We start from the raw sequence: 13,708 nt of genomic DNA, 5'->3' as shown, positions 1-13,708 counted from the left end.
TGATGCAAGGAAATGTAATTCAATGAAAAGTAAACATTCAAAGCTGCTACAAACACTTCAGAACGCCCTGGTTCGAGCCCAGTCGGTCACATCAGCACCATTAGAATCATGGTTTGAATTTAAATTTAAATTTGTTCTGTAGTAATTTTCATTGCTAAATAAGTAATTTCCATTGCTTCCTCCTCTCCATGCTACCATGTCTAAAAAAAGAATAAACAGGTTTAATTGGCTCTGACTCAGGCCCTGGCTTATCAGTACTCTGGTCCTCTTCTCTTCCACACCCCTCCTGTTCCATTCCACCAATCCCGCGCCTCTTATACATCACATGACAACCCGAATGGAATGAAGGAACAACAACAGACAGAGCCACACGGCCACCTGTGGTTACCATGGTGACACTGCTATTAGGGCGTTGTTTTTCCTCTCCTCTCCCCTTCTTCAACACAGTCATCAAGCATCATCCCCCTATTTGGAGAGCCTACAGCCATTAGCCGTTAGCCCTTGATGTGGAGAACTGTGGCCATCTAGCTTCATCACTGACAGTCGTCAAGTCAGCTATTGTCAAGCCATCAGAGTCGTAGGTCATTTGGTGATATCTGTAAGCTGAATACCTGTTGAGTCCGTATCTGTTCTGAGCCTCTAAAGACAAGGTCTGCTTGTCCTCTGAGAATAGGCTGAGGAACGACATGGAAGGACAGGACAAAGAAATGACTCAATACTGTGAGACATATCGATCCACAAAGAGCAGAAGGAGAACTATTTATTGGTCAACACACCTAAAAGGAATAACTACCAATCTAGTTTTATCTGTTGTTCAACAGGAGAGCACTCAGTGGTGTGTGTGTGTGTGTATTGTGTGTGTTGTGTGTAGTGTGTGTGTTTATTGTGTGTATTGTGTAGTGTGTGCATTGTGTATGTGTTTTGTGTATTGTCTGTGCATTGTATATGTGTATTGTGTGCGTGTTGTGTGTGTTGCATTTTTTGTGCGTGTGTATTGGGTGTATTGCGTGTAGTGTGTGTATTGTGTATTGTTTGTATTGTGTGTGTGTGTAATGTGTGGGTGTGTATTGCGTGTGTGTATTGTGTATTGTTTGTACTGTGTGTGTGATTTGTGTGTATTGTGTGTGTGTATTATGTAGTGCGTGTATTGTCAAATCAAATCAAATCAAATCAAATCAAATTTTATTTGTCACATACACATGGTTAGCAGATGTTAATGCGAGTGTAGCGAAATGCTTGTGCTTCTAGTTCCGACAATGCAGTAATAACGAGCAAGTAATCTAACTAACAATTCCAAAAAAAAACTACTGTCTTATACACAGTGTAAGGGGGTAAAGAATATGTACATAAGGATATATGAATGAGTGATGGTACAGAGCAGCATAGGCAAGATACAGTAGATGATATCGAGTACAGTATATACATATGAGATAAGTATGTAAACCAAGTGGCATAGTTAAAGTGGCTAGTGATACATGTATTACATAAGGATGCAGTCGATGATATAGAGTACAGTATCAACGTATGCATATGAGATGAACAATGTAGGGTAAGTAACATTATATAAGGTAGCATTGTTTAAAGTGGCTAGTGATATATTTACATAATTTCCCATCAATTCCCATGATTAAAGTGGCTGGAGTAGAGTCAGTGTCATTGACAGTGTGTTGGCAGTAGTAGTATTGTGTATTGTTTGTACTGTGTGTGTGATTTGTGTGTATTGTGTGTGTGTATTATGTAGTGCGTGTATTGTGTATAGTGTGTAGTGTGTGTTGTGTTTATTGTGTAGTGTGTATAGTGTGTGTAGTGTGTATAGTGTATGTATTTTGTGTAGTGTGTGTATTGTGTATTGTGTATTGTATGTAGTGTGTGCATTGTGTTTATTGTGTAGTGTGTATAGTGTGTGTAGTGTGTATAGTGTTTGTAGTGTGTGTATTGTGTGTATTGTGTAGTGTGTATAGTGTGTGTAGTGTGTATAGTGCTTGTAGTGTGTGTATTGTATGTAGTCTGTGCATTGTGTTTATTGTGTAGTGTGTATAGTGTTTGTAGTGTGTGTATTGTGTAGTGTGTGTAGTGTGTATAGTGCTTGTAGTGTGTGTATTGTGTGTGTGATGCGTAAACAGGAGAGCACCAGTCTCAGTAGAGACGATAATGGACATCACTCCTTGCTCTGCCCCTCCTGTGACTTCTCTATGCACTCTGTGGTGTTTGGGGAAAACAGGGATGGAAAGAGAGGGGGAGTCGGGACAGTGAAAGATAGAGGCTATTGCGTGAATGAGAGAGAGAGAGAGATGAGGAAAACCTGGGCCTACGCCTTCACTATGGTGAATCCCTTAAATAATACAGAAATACACTACGGAAAAAGAAAGAACATCACATCAGAAATCATCTCAATGTAATTGAAGAATTCATAGAATCTAACCACTTTTGGGAAAATTGGAAAACACTAAAGAAACAACAGCACGAAGAATTATCTATCCAAAATGGAGATGTACGGGTGAACCACTTCTCCAATCGTTTTGGCCCTATAAGAAAATAACAAACAGAACGGAGATGTACGGGTGAACCACTTCTCCAATCGTTTTGGCCCTATAAGAAAATAACAAACAGAAAAAAACATACAAGATCAAATACAAATCTTAGAATCAACTATTAAAGAGTACCACAACACACTGGATTATCCAATTACATTGAATGAACTACAGAACTAAATACAACCCCTCTAACCCAAAATGGCCTGTGGGGTTGATGTTATCCTAAATGAAATTATAAAATATACAGACCACAAATTCCAATTGGCTATACTTAAACTCTTTAACATCATCCTCAGTTCTGGCATCTTCCCCAATATTTGGAACAAAGGACTGATCATCCCAATCCACAAAAGGGGATACAAATTTGACTCCAATAACTACCGTGGCATATGTATCAACATCAACCTTAGCAAAATCCTCTGCATTATCATGAACAGCAGACTCGTACATTTCCTCAGTGAAAACAATGTACTGAGCAAATGTCAAATTGGCTCTTTACCAAATTACTTTACGACAGACCACATATTGCACACCCCAATTGACAAACAATCGATCCAAAACAAAGGCAAAGTCTTCTCATGCATTGTTGATTTCAAAAAAGCTTTAGCCTGAATTTGGCAGGAGAGCCTCTAATACAAATTGATGGAAAGTGGGGCCGGGGGGTGAGACAGTGATGCAGCTTAAGCCCCACCCTCTTCAAAATATACGAATTAGCGAGGGCACTAGAATAGTCTGCAGCACCCGGCCTCACCCTACTAGAATTCTGTCCCCAACCATGTATGGCCTACAGCAGCAACTAGATCTTCTGCACAGAAGACCATGAATACAACTTCTATCTAGACACCATTGCCCTAGAGCACACAAAACACTATACATACCTTGGGCTAAACATCAACGCCACAGATAACTTCCACAAAGCTGTGAACGATCTGAGAGACAAGGCAAGAAGGGCCTTCTATGCCATCAATGTAGCAACTGCTTGCTTGCGGAGGACTACAGGAGCTACCTCAAATGCCGGGAGATGACACTGTCGTAGTCCATGTGGGCTAACTCGGAACATTTGAAAATGGATTTGAAAGAACTGATATTAGCATTAAAAGACCCCAAAAAACTGCCAATAATTTCAGGTCCAGTATCATCAAATGTACATGATTTTAGGGGCATTGGCAACCACTGCGCCACCCGGGAGGCCCACAGACAGATTATTTAACTTATAATTCCCTGTATCACAATTCCAGTGGGTCAGAAATTGACATACACTAAGTTGACTGTGCCTTCCAGAAAATGATGTCATGGCTTTAGAAGCTTCTGATTGGCTAATTAACATAATTTGAGTCAATTGAAGGTGTATCTGTGGATGTATTTCAAGGCCTACCTTCAAACTCAGTGCCTCTTTGCTTGACATCATGGGAAAATCAAAATAAATCAGCCAAGACCTCAGAATTTTAAATATTTTTTTACTTGGATTAAATGTCAGGACTTGTGAAAAATTGAGTTTAAATGTATTTGGCTACGGTGTATAGTTGAAGTCAGAAGTTTACATACACCTTACCCCTTTTGCACCCTTTTTAGAGTGCAATTTGGGACAGAACCATGGCCTCTTCTTTCTTTACCAGTGTACTGTAGCATAAAGTCTGTTCTGTCGCCACTTAGCTAGCTAGGTATCAACACATTTAGCTAGCTAGGTATCAACACATTTAGCTAGCTAGGTATCAACACATTTACAGTGGGGAGAACAAGTATTTGATACACTGCCGATTTTGCAGATTTTCCTACTTACAAAGCATGTAGAGGTCTGTAATTTTTTATCATAGGTACACTTCAACTGTGAGAAACGGAATCTAAAACAAATATCCAGAAAATCACATTGTATGATTTTTAGGTAATTAATTTGCATTTTATTGCATGACATAAGTATTTGATCATTTGAGCTGAAAGTCCGTATTGCCCAGCGACAGCCCCGAAACCTGAAAGATCTGGAGAAGGTCTGTATGGAGGATTGGGCCAAAATCCCTGCTGCAGTGTGTGCAAACCTGGTCAAGAACTACAGGAAACATATTATCTCTGTAATTGCAAACAAAGGTTTCTGTACCAAATATTAAGTTCTGCTTTTCTGATGTATCAGAAAATTCTGGGGGTTTGGGATAATTCTGAGTTTTGTAAGGCATTGGAAAGTCAAATGCGTTTGGTTCAGTGATTAACTCAGGCTAAGTTTATGATATAAAGCTTAAGATGTGATGTCACTAATGGTTCTTAGTTCTTTCTATGAAAAGCACTTTTCATGTCTCTCTGATGTATCAGGTCCTACAGTATAACTCCTCACAGTCTGGACTCTGACTGGCCTTCCTCTCAGACCATGAAAGGGCAAATGGTGGTATTTACTGGTATCAGTCGGGGTCTCAATTGACTGTTAAGAATTAGAATAGTAAAATGCACACAAGTTGCAATTTAGCAAGCTATCTAAACTTGTAATAACTTCTAGTATTCCCCCCCCCAGGCGAAATGTGTAGAATTTCAGAAAACTTGCTTTAAAACAGCAACAAAAACCATACACCCCATGGCAAAAATGTTAGAATTGCACAAAATTTATTCGGGTGGGGGGTTTGGCAGTGGTGCCACTGCGGCCCCTCATGATGAGTTCAGATTCTTTTGTTGCTCCCCCCACTCCCATCAAAGTTGCCCATCCCTGTTTCAGACCAACCAGAACCTCTTCTCCCAAACATTGAAGTGTATTTTCTCCGTACAATACATCAGGGAAGCTATGCTATCTGGTTTACACAGCACTTTAGTGGGAGGGGGAACTTATTGCCTTTGAAATCGTGTCTCGTCTTGTTCATATTCACCACCATGGTTTCTGATAGAGAATTGTATTTCCATCAAGGTGTCTTAATATCGATATCTACGCGTGACTTCAGTACTATACTGTGAATTTGGTAGGTAGGGTTTTAAAATACACTGTTCTCATTGACAGACCCCCTTTCCTATCCATTGATGCCAGACACAAGAAGAGAACAGATGAGCCAGTAGCCTAGCGCTTCTTCTGTACAGCTAGTTAGCATCCCAAAAAACACCCTGTTCCCCTACATCATGCACTACTTTAGACCAGGGTCCATATACTTGAACTATATGCATGAACCATATTGCTCTGGTCAAAAGTAGTGCACTAGATAGGGAGTAGGGTTCCATAGGGCCCTGGTCTAAAGTAGTGCACTATATAGGGAATAGGGTTCCATATTGCTCTGGTCAAAAGTAGTGCACTAGATAGGGAGTAGGGAGCCATGTGGAACATCCCTAGGTTACCTTGCTATGTGGTGGGAAGAGGCCCCTCGCTATCCTGTTTTGAGAAACACTGGTTGTGTTCCTGCCTGATTAAAATACCAACAAGTGATGAATAAAAACAAAAGGGCACAGGTTGTTTCTGGTTTGTTTGTTTACTTCAGAATGGAGAGAATCCAGTCGGGGGTCTCTGCACACTCCCTTTGCTTTTCCTGAGGCCTTTCAACCTCTTCCTATTTATCTGTGACCCTTATAGCTGTGACCCTTATATCAGGCTGAGACCAATACCCTTTCAAGGCAGAGATGAATGGAATGGCTAACTGAGAGTAAGAGAGAGAGGCTAACTGAGAGAGAGAGAGAGAGAGAGAGAGAGAGAGAGAGATGGAAAGAGAGAGACAGAAAGAGAAAGAGAGACAGAAAGAGAGAAAGAGACGGAAAGAGAGAGAGACGGAAAGAGAGAGAGAGAGACAGAAAGAGAGAGATAGAGAGAGAGACCGAAAGAGAGAGAGAGACAGAAAGAGAGAGAGAGAGAGAGAGACGGAAAGAGAGAGCGAGAGAGAGACGGAAAGAGAGAGTGAGAGAGACAGAAAGAGAGAGAGACAGAAAGAGAGAGAGACAGAGACAGAAAGAGAGAGCTAGAGAGAGTCCGAAAGAGAGAGACAGAAAGAGAGAGCGAGAGAGAGACCGAAAGAAAGAGAGAGAGAGAGAGAGAGAGAGAGCGAGAGAGACGGAAAGAGAGAGCAAGAGAGACGGAAAGAGAGAGAGAGAGAGAGAGACGGAAAGAGAGAGAGAGAGCAGGAGAGAGGAAGAGAGAGAGAGAGATGGAAAGAGAGAGAGAGAGAGCAGGAGAGAGGGAGAGAGGAAGAGAGAGAGAGACGGAAAGAGAGATGGAAAGAGAGAGAGACGGAAAGAGAGAGAGAGACAGAAAGAGAGAGATGGAAAGAGAGAGAGAGAGCAGGAGAGAGGGAGAGAGGAAGAGAGCGGGAGAGAGATATGGAAAGAGAGACAGAGCGAGAGAGACAGAGACAGACAAAAAACAGAGCAAACTAGAATGCTATTTGGCTCTAAACAGAGAGTACACAGTGGCAGAATATCTGACCATTGTGATTAACCCAAACTTAAGGCAAGCTTTGACTATGTACAGACTCAGTGAGCATAGCCTTGCTACTGAGAAAGGCCGCCGTAGGCAGACCTGGCTCTCAAGAGAAGACAGGCCATGTGCACACTGCCCACAAAATGAGGTGGAAACTGAGCTGCACTTCCTAACCTGTCAAATGTATGTCCATATTAGAGACACATATCTCCCTCAGATCACACAGATCCACAAAGAATTCAAAAACAAACCAGATTTTGATAAACTCTCATATCTACTGGGTGAAATACCACAGTGTACCATCACAGCAGCACGATTTGTTACCTGTTGCCACAAGAAAAGGGAAATCAGTGAAGAACAAACACCATTGTAAATACAATCTATATTTATGTTTCTTTATTTTCCCTTTTGTACTTTAACTATATGTGCATAATATGACATTTGAAATGTCTTTATTCTTTTGGAACTTTTGTGAGTGTTATGTTTACTGTACATTTTTGTATTGTTTATTTCACTTTAGGTAATGACCTATTTCACTTGCTTTTTTGCAATGTGTAACATTCATATTCTGACTATCTCTGAAACTCATTTAGATAATACATTTGATGACACAGTGGTAGCAATGCAACATTCCCGAAGAGACACCGCTCCCCCTCTCCGGTGCTCGACGTCACCCGGCCTACTAACCACCGATCCTGGCAACCCATCTTTACGCACACCTGCGTCTCATTATCAGTCACACCTGGACTTCATTACTTCCTGATTACTTACCCTTTGTAGAGCTTCTTCTTCTGTTATCAGGTAGTATTGGTTATGTTTCCTTTTCAGATGTTTCTCTAGAGATCCTTTTTATGTCTGTATTTTGGTTTGGTTAGGGTGTGACTTGGGGTGGGCATTCTATGTTTTGTGTTCTATGTTTTCTATTTCTTTGTGTTTTGGCCCGGTATGGTTCTCAATCAGGGACAGCTGTCTATCGTTGTCTCTGGTTGGGAACCATACTTAGGTACCCTTTTTCCCCACCTGTGTTTGTGGGAGGTTGACTCGCTTTTGAGCTTCACGGTTTGTTTTTGAAGTGTTTAGTGTTTTGTTTGGCGTCATTTTGATATCACACATCACAATAATTTAATAATTACATTGATGAGGACAGTTTGTCTATCGAAACGTTGGTTAATAAATTATTGAGCTCCTGGAGTGTGCGGCTCTCTTTTAATTTTTTCAAGAGTCAGGCATTCCCCAGGGCAGATGTCTAAGCCTCTTACTTTTTCAATCTTTACTAATGAGCTGCCACTGGCTCTGAGTAAAGTCTACAGTATGTGTCTATGAATGCAGATGAGTCAACACCATACACATCAGCTACCACAGCAAGTGAAATCACTGCAACATTTAACAAAAAGTTGCAATCAGTTTCAGAATTGGTGGAAAAAAACAAGTTAGTCCTAAATATTTTTAAAAAATGAAAGCATTGTATTTGGGACAAATCATTCACTTAACCCTAAACCTCAACTAAATCTTGTGATGAATAATGTGAACATTTTGCAAGTTGAGGAGACTGAACTGCTTGGAGTAACCCTGGATTGTAAACTGTCGTGGTAAAAATATATTGATACAACAGTAGCTAAGATGGGGAGAGTTCTGTCCATAATAAAGCGCTGCTCTTTCTTAACGACTGCTCTTTCTTATCAACAAAGCAGGTCCTACAGGCCCTAGGTTGGTAGCACCTGGACTACTGCTCAGTCGTTTGGTCCGGTGCCACAAAGAGTGACTTATTAAGAAAATTGCAATTGGCCCAGAACAGGGCAGCACGGCTGGCCCTTAAATGTACATGGAGAGCTAACATAATATGCATCTCTCCTGGCTCGAAGTAGAGGAGAAATTGACATCATCACTACCAATATTTGTGAAAAGTATTGACATGTTGAATGCACTGAGTTGTCTGTTTTAAACTATTAGCACACAGGTCAGACACCTATCCCACAAGACAGAGGCCTCTTCACAATCCCCAAGTCCAGAACAGACTATGGGAGGTGCACATAGAGCCATGACTACATGGAACTCTATTTCAAATCAAATAATTAATGAAAGCAGTAAAAGATTTAAGGTATACTTATGGGGATACATAATAGATACAAATGAAAAGACACTGGCCAGCTGGTGCTTTGAGTATGCGTCCTGGTAATCCGTCTGGCCCTGCGGCCTTGTGAATGTTAAGCTGTTTAAAGGTGTAACTCATATCGGCTACGGAGAGCGTGTTCACAGTCATTCAGAATAGCTGGTGTTCTCGTGCATGGTTCAGTGTTGCTTGCCTTGAAGCGAACATAGAAGGCATTTAGTTCGTCTGGTAGGCTAATGTCACTGGGGCATCTCTTGGCTGGGTTTCCCTTTGTAATCCGTTATAGTTTGCAAGCCCTGCCACATCTGACGAGCGTCAGAGCCGGCGTACTATAATTTGATCTTAGTCCTGTATTGACACTTTGCCTGTATGGTGATTCTTCGGAGGTTGTAGTGTGATTTCTTATATTAGTGTCCCGCTCCTTGAAAGCAACAGCTCTAGCCTTTAGCTCAGTGAGGATGTTGCCTGTAATACATGGCTTTTGGTTGGGATATGTAAGTACGGTCACTGTGGGGACGACGTCATCGGTGTACTTATTAATGAAGCCGGTGACTGATGTGGTGAACTCCTCAATGCCATAGGATGAATACCAGAACATGTTCTAGTCTGTGCTAGCGAAACAGTCCTGTAGCTTAGCATCCGCTTCATCGGACCACTTCAGAATTGAGCGGGTCTCTGGTACTTCCTGTTTGAGGTTTTTTGCTTGTAAGCAGGAATCAGGATAGTTATGGTCAGATTTGCCAAATGGAGGGCGAGGGAGAGCTTTGTTTACATCTCTGTGTGTGGAGTAAAGGTGATCCTCTAAAGCTTTGTCTCCTCTAGTTGCCCAGGTGATGTGCTGGTAGAAATGAGGTCAAATGGATTTCGGTTAAATTCCTCGGCCACTAAGAGTGTCGCTTCTGGATTAGCATTTTCTTGTTTGCTTATGGCCCTATACAGCTCGTTGAGTGCACTCTTTAGTGCCAGCATCGGTTTGTGGCGGTAAATAGGCCATTAAAAAAATGATATACGCTAAATAGTATGGCCTACAGTTTATAATTAGGTATTTTAACTCAGGCAAGAAGACTTCCTCAATATTGGAGATTGCTAACAAAGTGATACACCCCTCCCCCCTAACTAACCCGACACTTGACGATGCATAGAAAAACCATATAGATGTGTGTTACCCTGTATATTGTATATATGTATATGTATATTGACTGTATATTATATATATGTATATGTATATTGACTGTATATTGTATATATGTATATTGACTGTATATTATCCATGTCCTTGTTCAGCAACGACTCTGAGAAACATGGAATATTACAGTTCTTCAGGTCCCGTTGATAGAATACTCTTCCAACGGGAGCTCATCCAGTCTGTTTTCCAATGATTGTTAGTTTGCCAATAGCACGTAGGGTAGAGGAGGATTATTTAATTGCCCGACATACACTATGTATACAAAAAGTATATAAAAACACTGACTTCAGTGTTCCAAACTGCCTCTGAAAGCAACGTTCAGCACAAGAACTGTTTGTCGGGAGCTTCATGAAATGGGTTTCCCAGCGGCACACAAGCCTAAGATCACCATGCACAATGCCAAGCGTCGTCTGGAGTGGCGTAAAGCTCGGCGCCATGGGTGCAGTTGAAATGCGTTCTCTGGAGGGATGAATCATGTATCACCAATTGGCACTCCAATGGACAAATCTGGGTTTGGTGGATGCCAGGAGAACGCTATCTGCCCTAATGCATAGTGTCAACTGTAAAGTTTGGTGGAGGAGGAATAATGGTCTGGGGCTGTTTCTAATGGTTTGGGTTAGGCCCCGTAGTTCCAGTGAAGGGAAATCTTAACGCTACAGCATATAATGACATTCTAGACAATTATTTACTTCTGATTTTGTGGCAACAATATGGGGAAGGCCCTTTCCTGTTTCAGCATGACAATGCCGTTGATAAATAAGCGTAACACAAACTTATCATTACACTATTGTCTGTCTAAATGAAAATCAACCTCCATTTAGTTGGGCCTAATGTAAATTCAATTGTGAAGTAAGGTGCACAATTATCTCCTGTTCATCCATTTGTCCTTCATTCAGTGAGGAGAGAGAGACGTATTAACGCCTGACTGGGTACCAATGTCCTACAGCACATTGTCTTGGAGCCTGTCTGGGTACCAATGTCCTACAGCACATTGTCTTGGAGCCTGTCTGGGTACCAATGTCCTACAGCACATTGTCTTGGAGCCTGTCTGGGTACCAATGTTCTACAGCACATTGTCTTGGTGGGTGTCTGGGTACCATTGTCCTACAGCACATTGTCTTGGAGCCTGTCTGGGTACCAATGTCCTACAGCACATTGTCTTGGAGCCTGTCTGGGTACCAATGTTCTACAGCACATTGTCTTGGAGGGTGTCTAGGTACCAACAACCTACAGCACATTGTCTTGGTGGGTGTCTGGGTCCCAACAACCTACAGCACATTGTATTGGTGGGTGTCTAGGTACCAATGTCCTACAGCACATTGTCTTGGAGCCTGTCTGGGTACCAATGTTCTACAGCACATTGTCTTGGAGCCTGTCTGGCTACCAATGTCCTACAGCACATTGTCTTGGAGCCTGTCTAGGTACCAACAACCTACAGCACATTGTCTTGGTGGGTATCTGGGTACCAATGTCCTACAGCACATTGTCTTGGTGGGTGTCTGGGTACCAATGTCCTACAGCACATTGTCTTGGAGCCTGTCTGGGTACCAACAACCTACAGCACATTGTCTTGGAGCCTGTCTAGGTACCAATGGTCTGCAGCACATTGTCTTGGAGCCTGTCTAGGTACCAATGGTCTACAGCACATTGTCTTGGAGCCTGTCTAGGTACCAATGTTCTACAGCACATTGTCTTGGTGGGTGTCTAGGTACCAACAACCTACAGCACATTGTCTTGGACCTGTCTGGGTACCAATGTCCTACAGCACATTGTATTGGTGGGTGTCTAGGTACCAACAACCTACAGCACATTGTCTTGGAGCCTGGCTGGGTAACAACAACCTATAGCACATTGTCTTGGAGGGTGTCTAGGTACCAACAACCTACAGCACATTGTCTTGGTGGGTGTCTAGGTACCAACAACCTACAGCACATTGTCTTGGTGGGTGGCTGGGTACCGATGTCCTACAGCACATTGTCTTGGTGGGTGTCTAGGTACCAACAACCTACAGCACATTGTCTTGGAGGGTGTCTAGGTACCAACAACCTACAGCACATTGTCTTGGTGGGTGTCTAGGTACCAACAACCTACAGCACATTGTCTTGGAGCCTGTCTAGGTACCAGCAACCTACAGCACATTGTCTTGGTGGGTGTCTAGGTACCAACAACCTACAGCACATTGTCTTGGACCTGTCTGGGTACCAATGTCCTACAGCACATTGTCTTGGTGGGTGTCTGGGTACCAATGTCCTACAGCACATTGTCTTGGAGCCTGTCTGGGTACCAATGTCCTACAGCACATTGTCTTGGAGCCTGTTTAGGTACCAATGTTCTGCAGCACATTGTCTTGGAGGGTGTCTAGGTACCAACAACCTACAGCACATTGTCTTGGAGGGTGTCTAGGTACCAACAACCTACAGCACATTGTCTTGGAGGGTGTCTGGGTACCAACCAGCTACAGCACATTGTATTGGTGGATGTCTAGGTACCAACAACCTAAGTCACATTGTCTTGGAGCCTGGCTGGGTACCAACAACCTACAGCACATTGTCTTGGAGGGTGTCTAGGTACCAACAACCTACAGCACATTGTCTTGGTGGGTGGCAAGGTACCAACTGTAACGGTTTTCTAGTGGTGATGAAAGAGAGTCGGACCAAACTGCAGCGTGTCGATTGCGATCCATGTTTAATATACCAAAGAAAACACGAACTTACAAAAAAACAATAAACGAAACCGAAACAGCCTATCTGGTGCAAACTAACAACGAGTACACATAGGACACTAAGGACAATCACCCACGACAAACTCAAAGAATATGGCTGCCTAAATATGGTTCCCAATCAGAGACAACGATAAGCACCTGCCTCTGATTGAGAACCACTCCAGACAGCCATAGACCTTGCTAGACAACCCATTAAGCTACAATCCCAATACCACCACCAAAACCCCAAGACAAACACACCACAATTTCAAAAACCCCATGCCACACCCTGGCCTGACCAAATACATAAAAATAAACACAAAATACTTTGACCAGGGCGTGACAGAACCCCCCCCCTAAGGTGCGGACTCCCGAACGCACCTCAAAACAATAGGGAGGGTCCGGGTGGGCGTCTGTCCATGGTGGCGGCTCCGGCGCGGGGACGTGGACCCCACTCCTTTAATGTCTTAGTCCCCTCTCCCTTCGTCCCTGGATAGTCCACCCTCGCCGCCGACCATGGCCTAGTAGTCCTCACCCAGAACCCCACTGGACTGAGGAACAGATCGGGACTGAAGGACAGCTCGGGACCGAGGCAGCTCGGGACTGAGGGGAAGCTCGGGAGTGAGAGAAAGCTCAGGAGTGAGAGAAAGCTCAGGAGTGAGAGAAAGCTCAGGAGTGAGAGAAAGCTCAGGAGTGAGAGGAAGCTCAGGAGTGAGAGGAAGCTCAGGAGTGAGAGGAAGCTCAGGAGTGAGAGGAAGCTCAGGAGTGAGAGGAAGCTCAGGAGTGAGAGGAAGCTCAGGCAGGTAGA

Source organism: Oncorhynchus tshawytscha, linkage group LG22, assembly GCF_018296145.1.
Source record: "Oncorhynchus tshawytscha isolate Ot180627B linkage group LG22, Otsh_v2.0, whole genome shotgun sequence".
In the NCBI taxonomy this organism is placed as follows: domain Eukaryota; kingdom Metazoa; phylum Chordata; class Actinopteri; order Salmoniformes; family Salmonidae; genus Oncorhynchus; species Oncorhynchus tshawytscha.
This window is presented reverse-complemented; position numbering follows the sequence as displayed.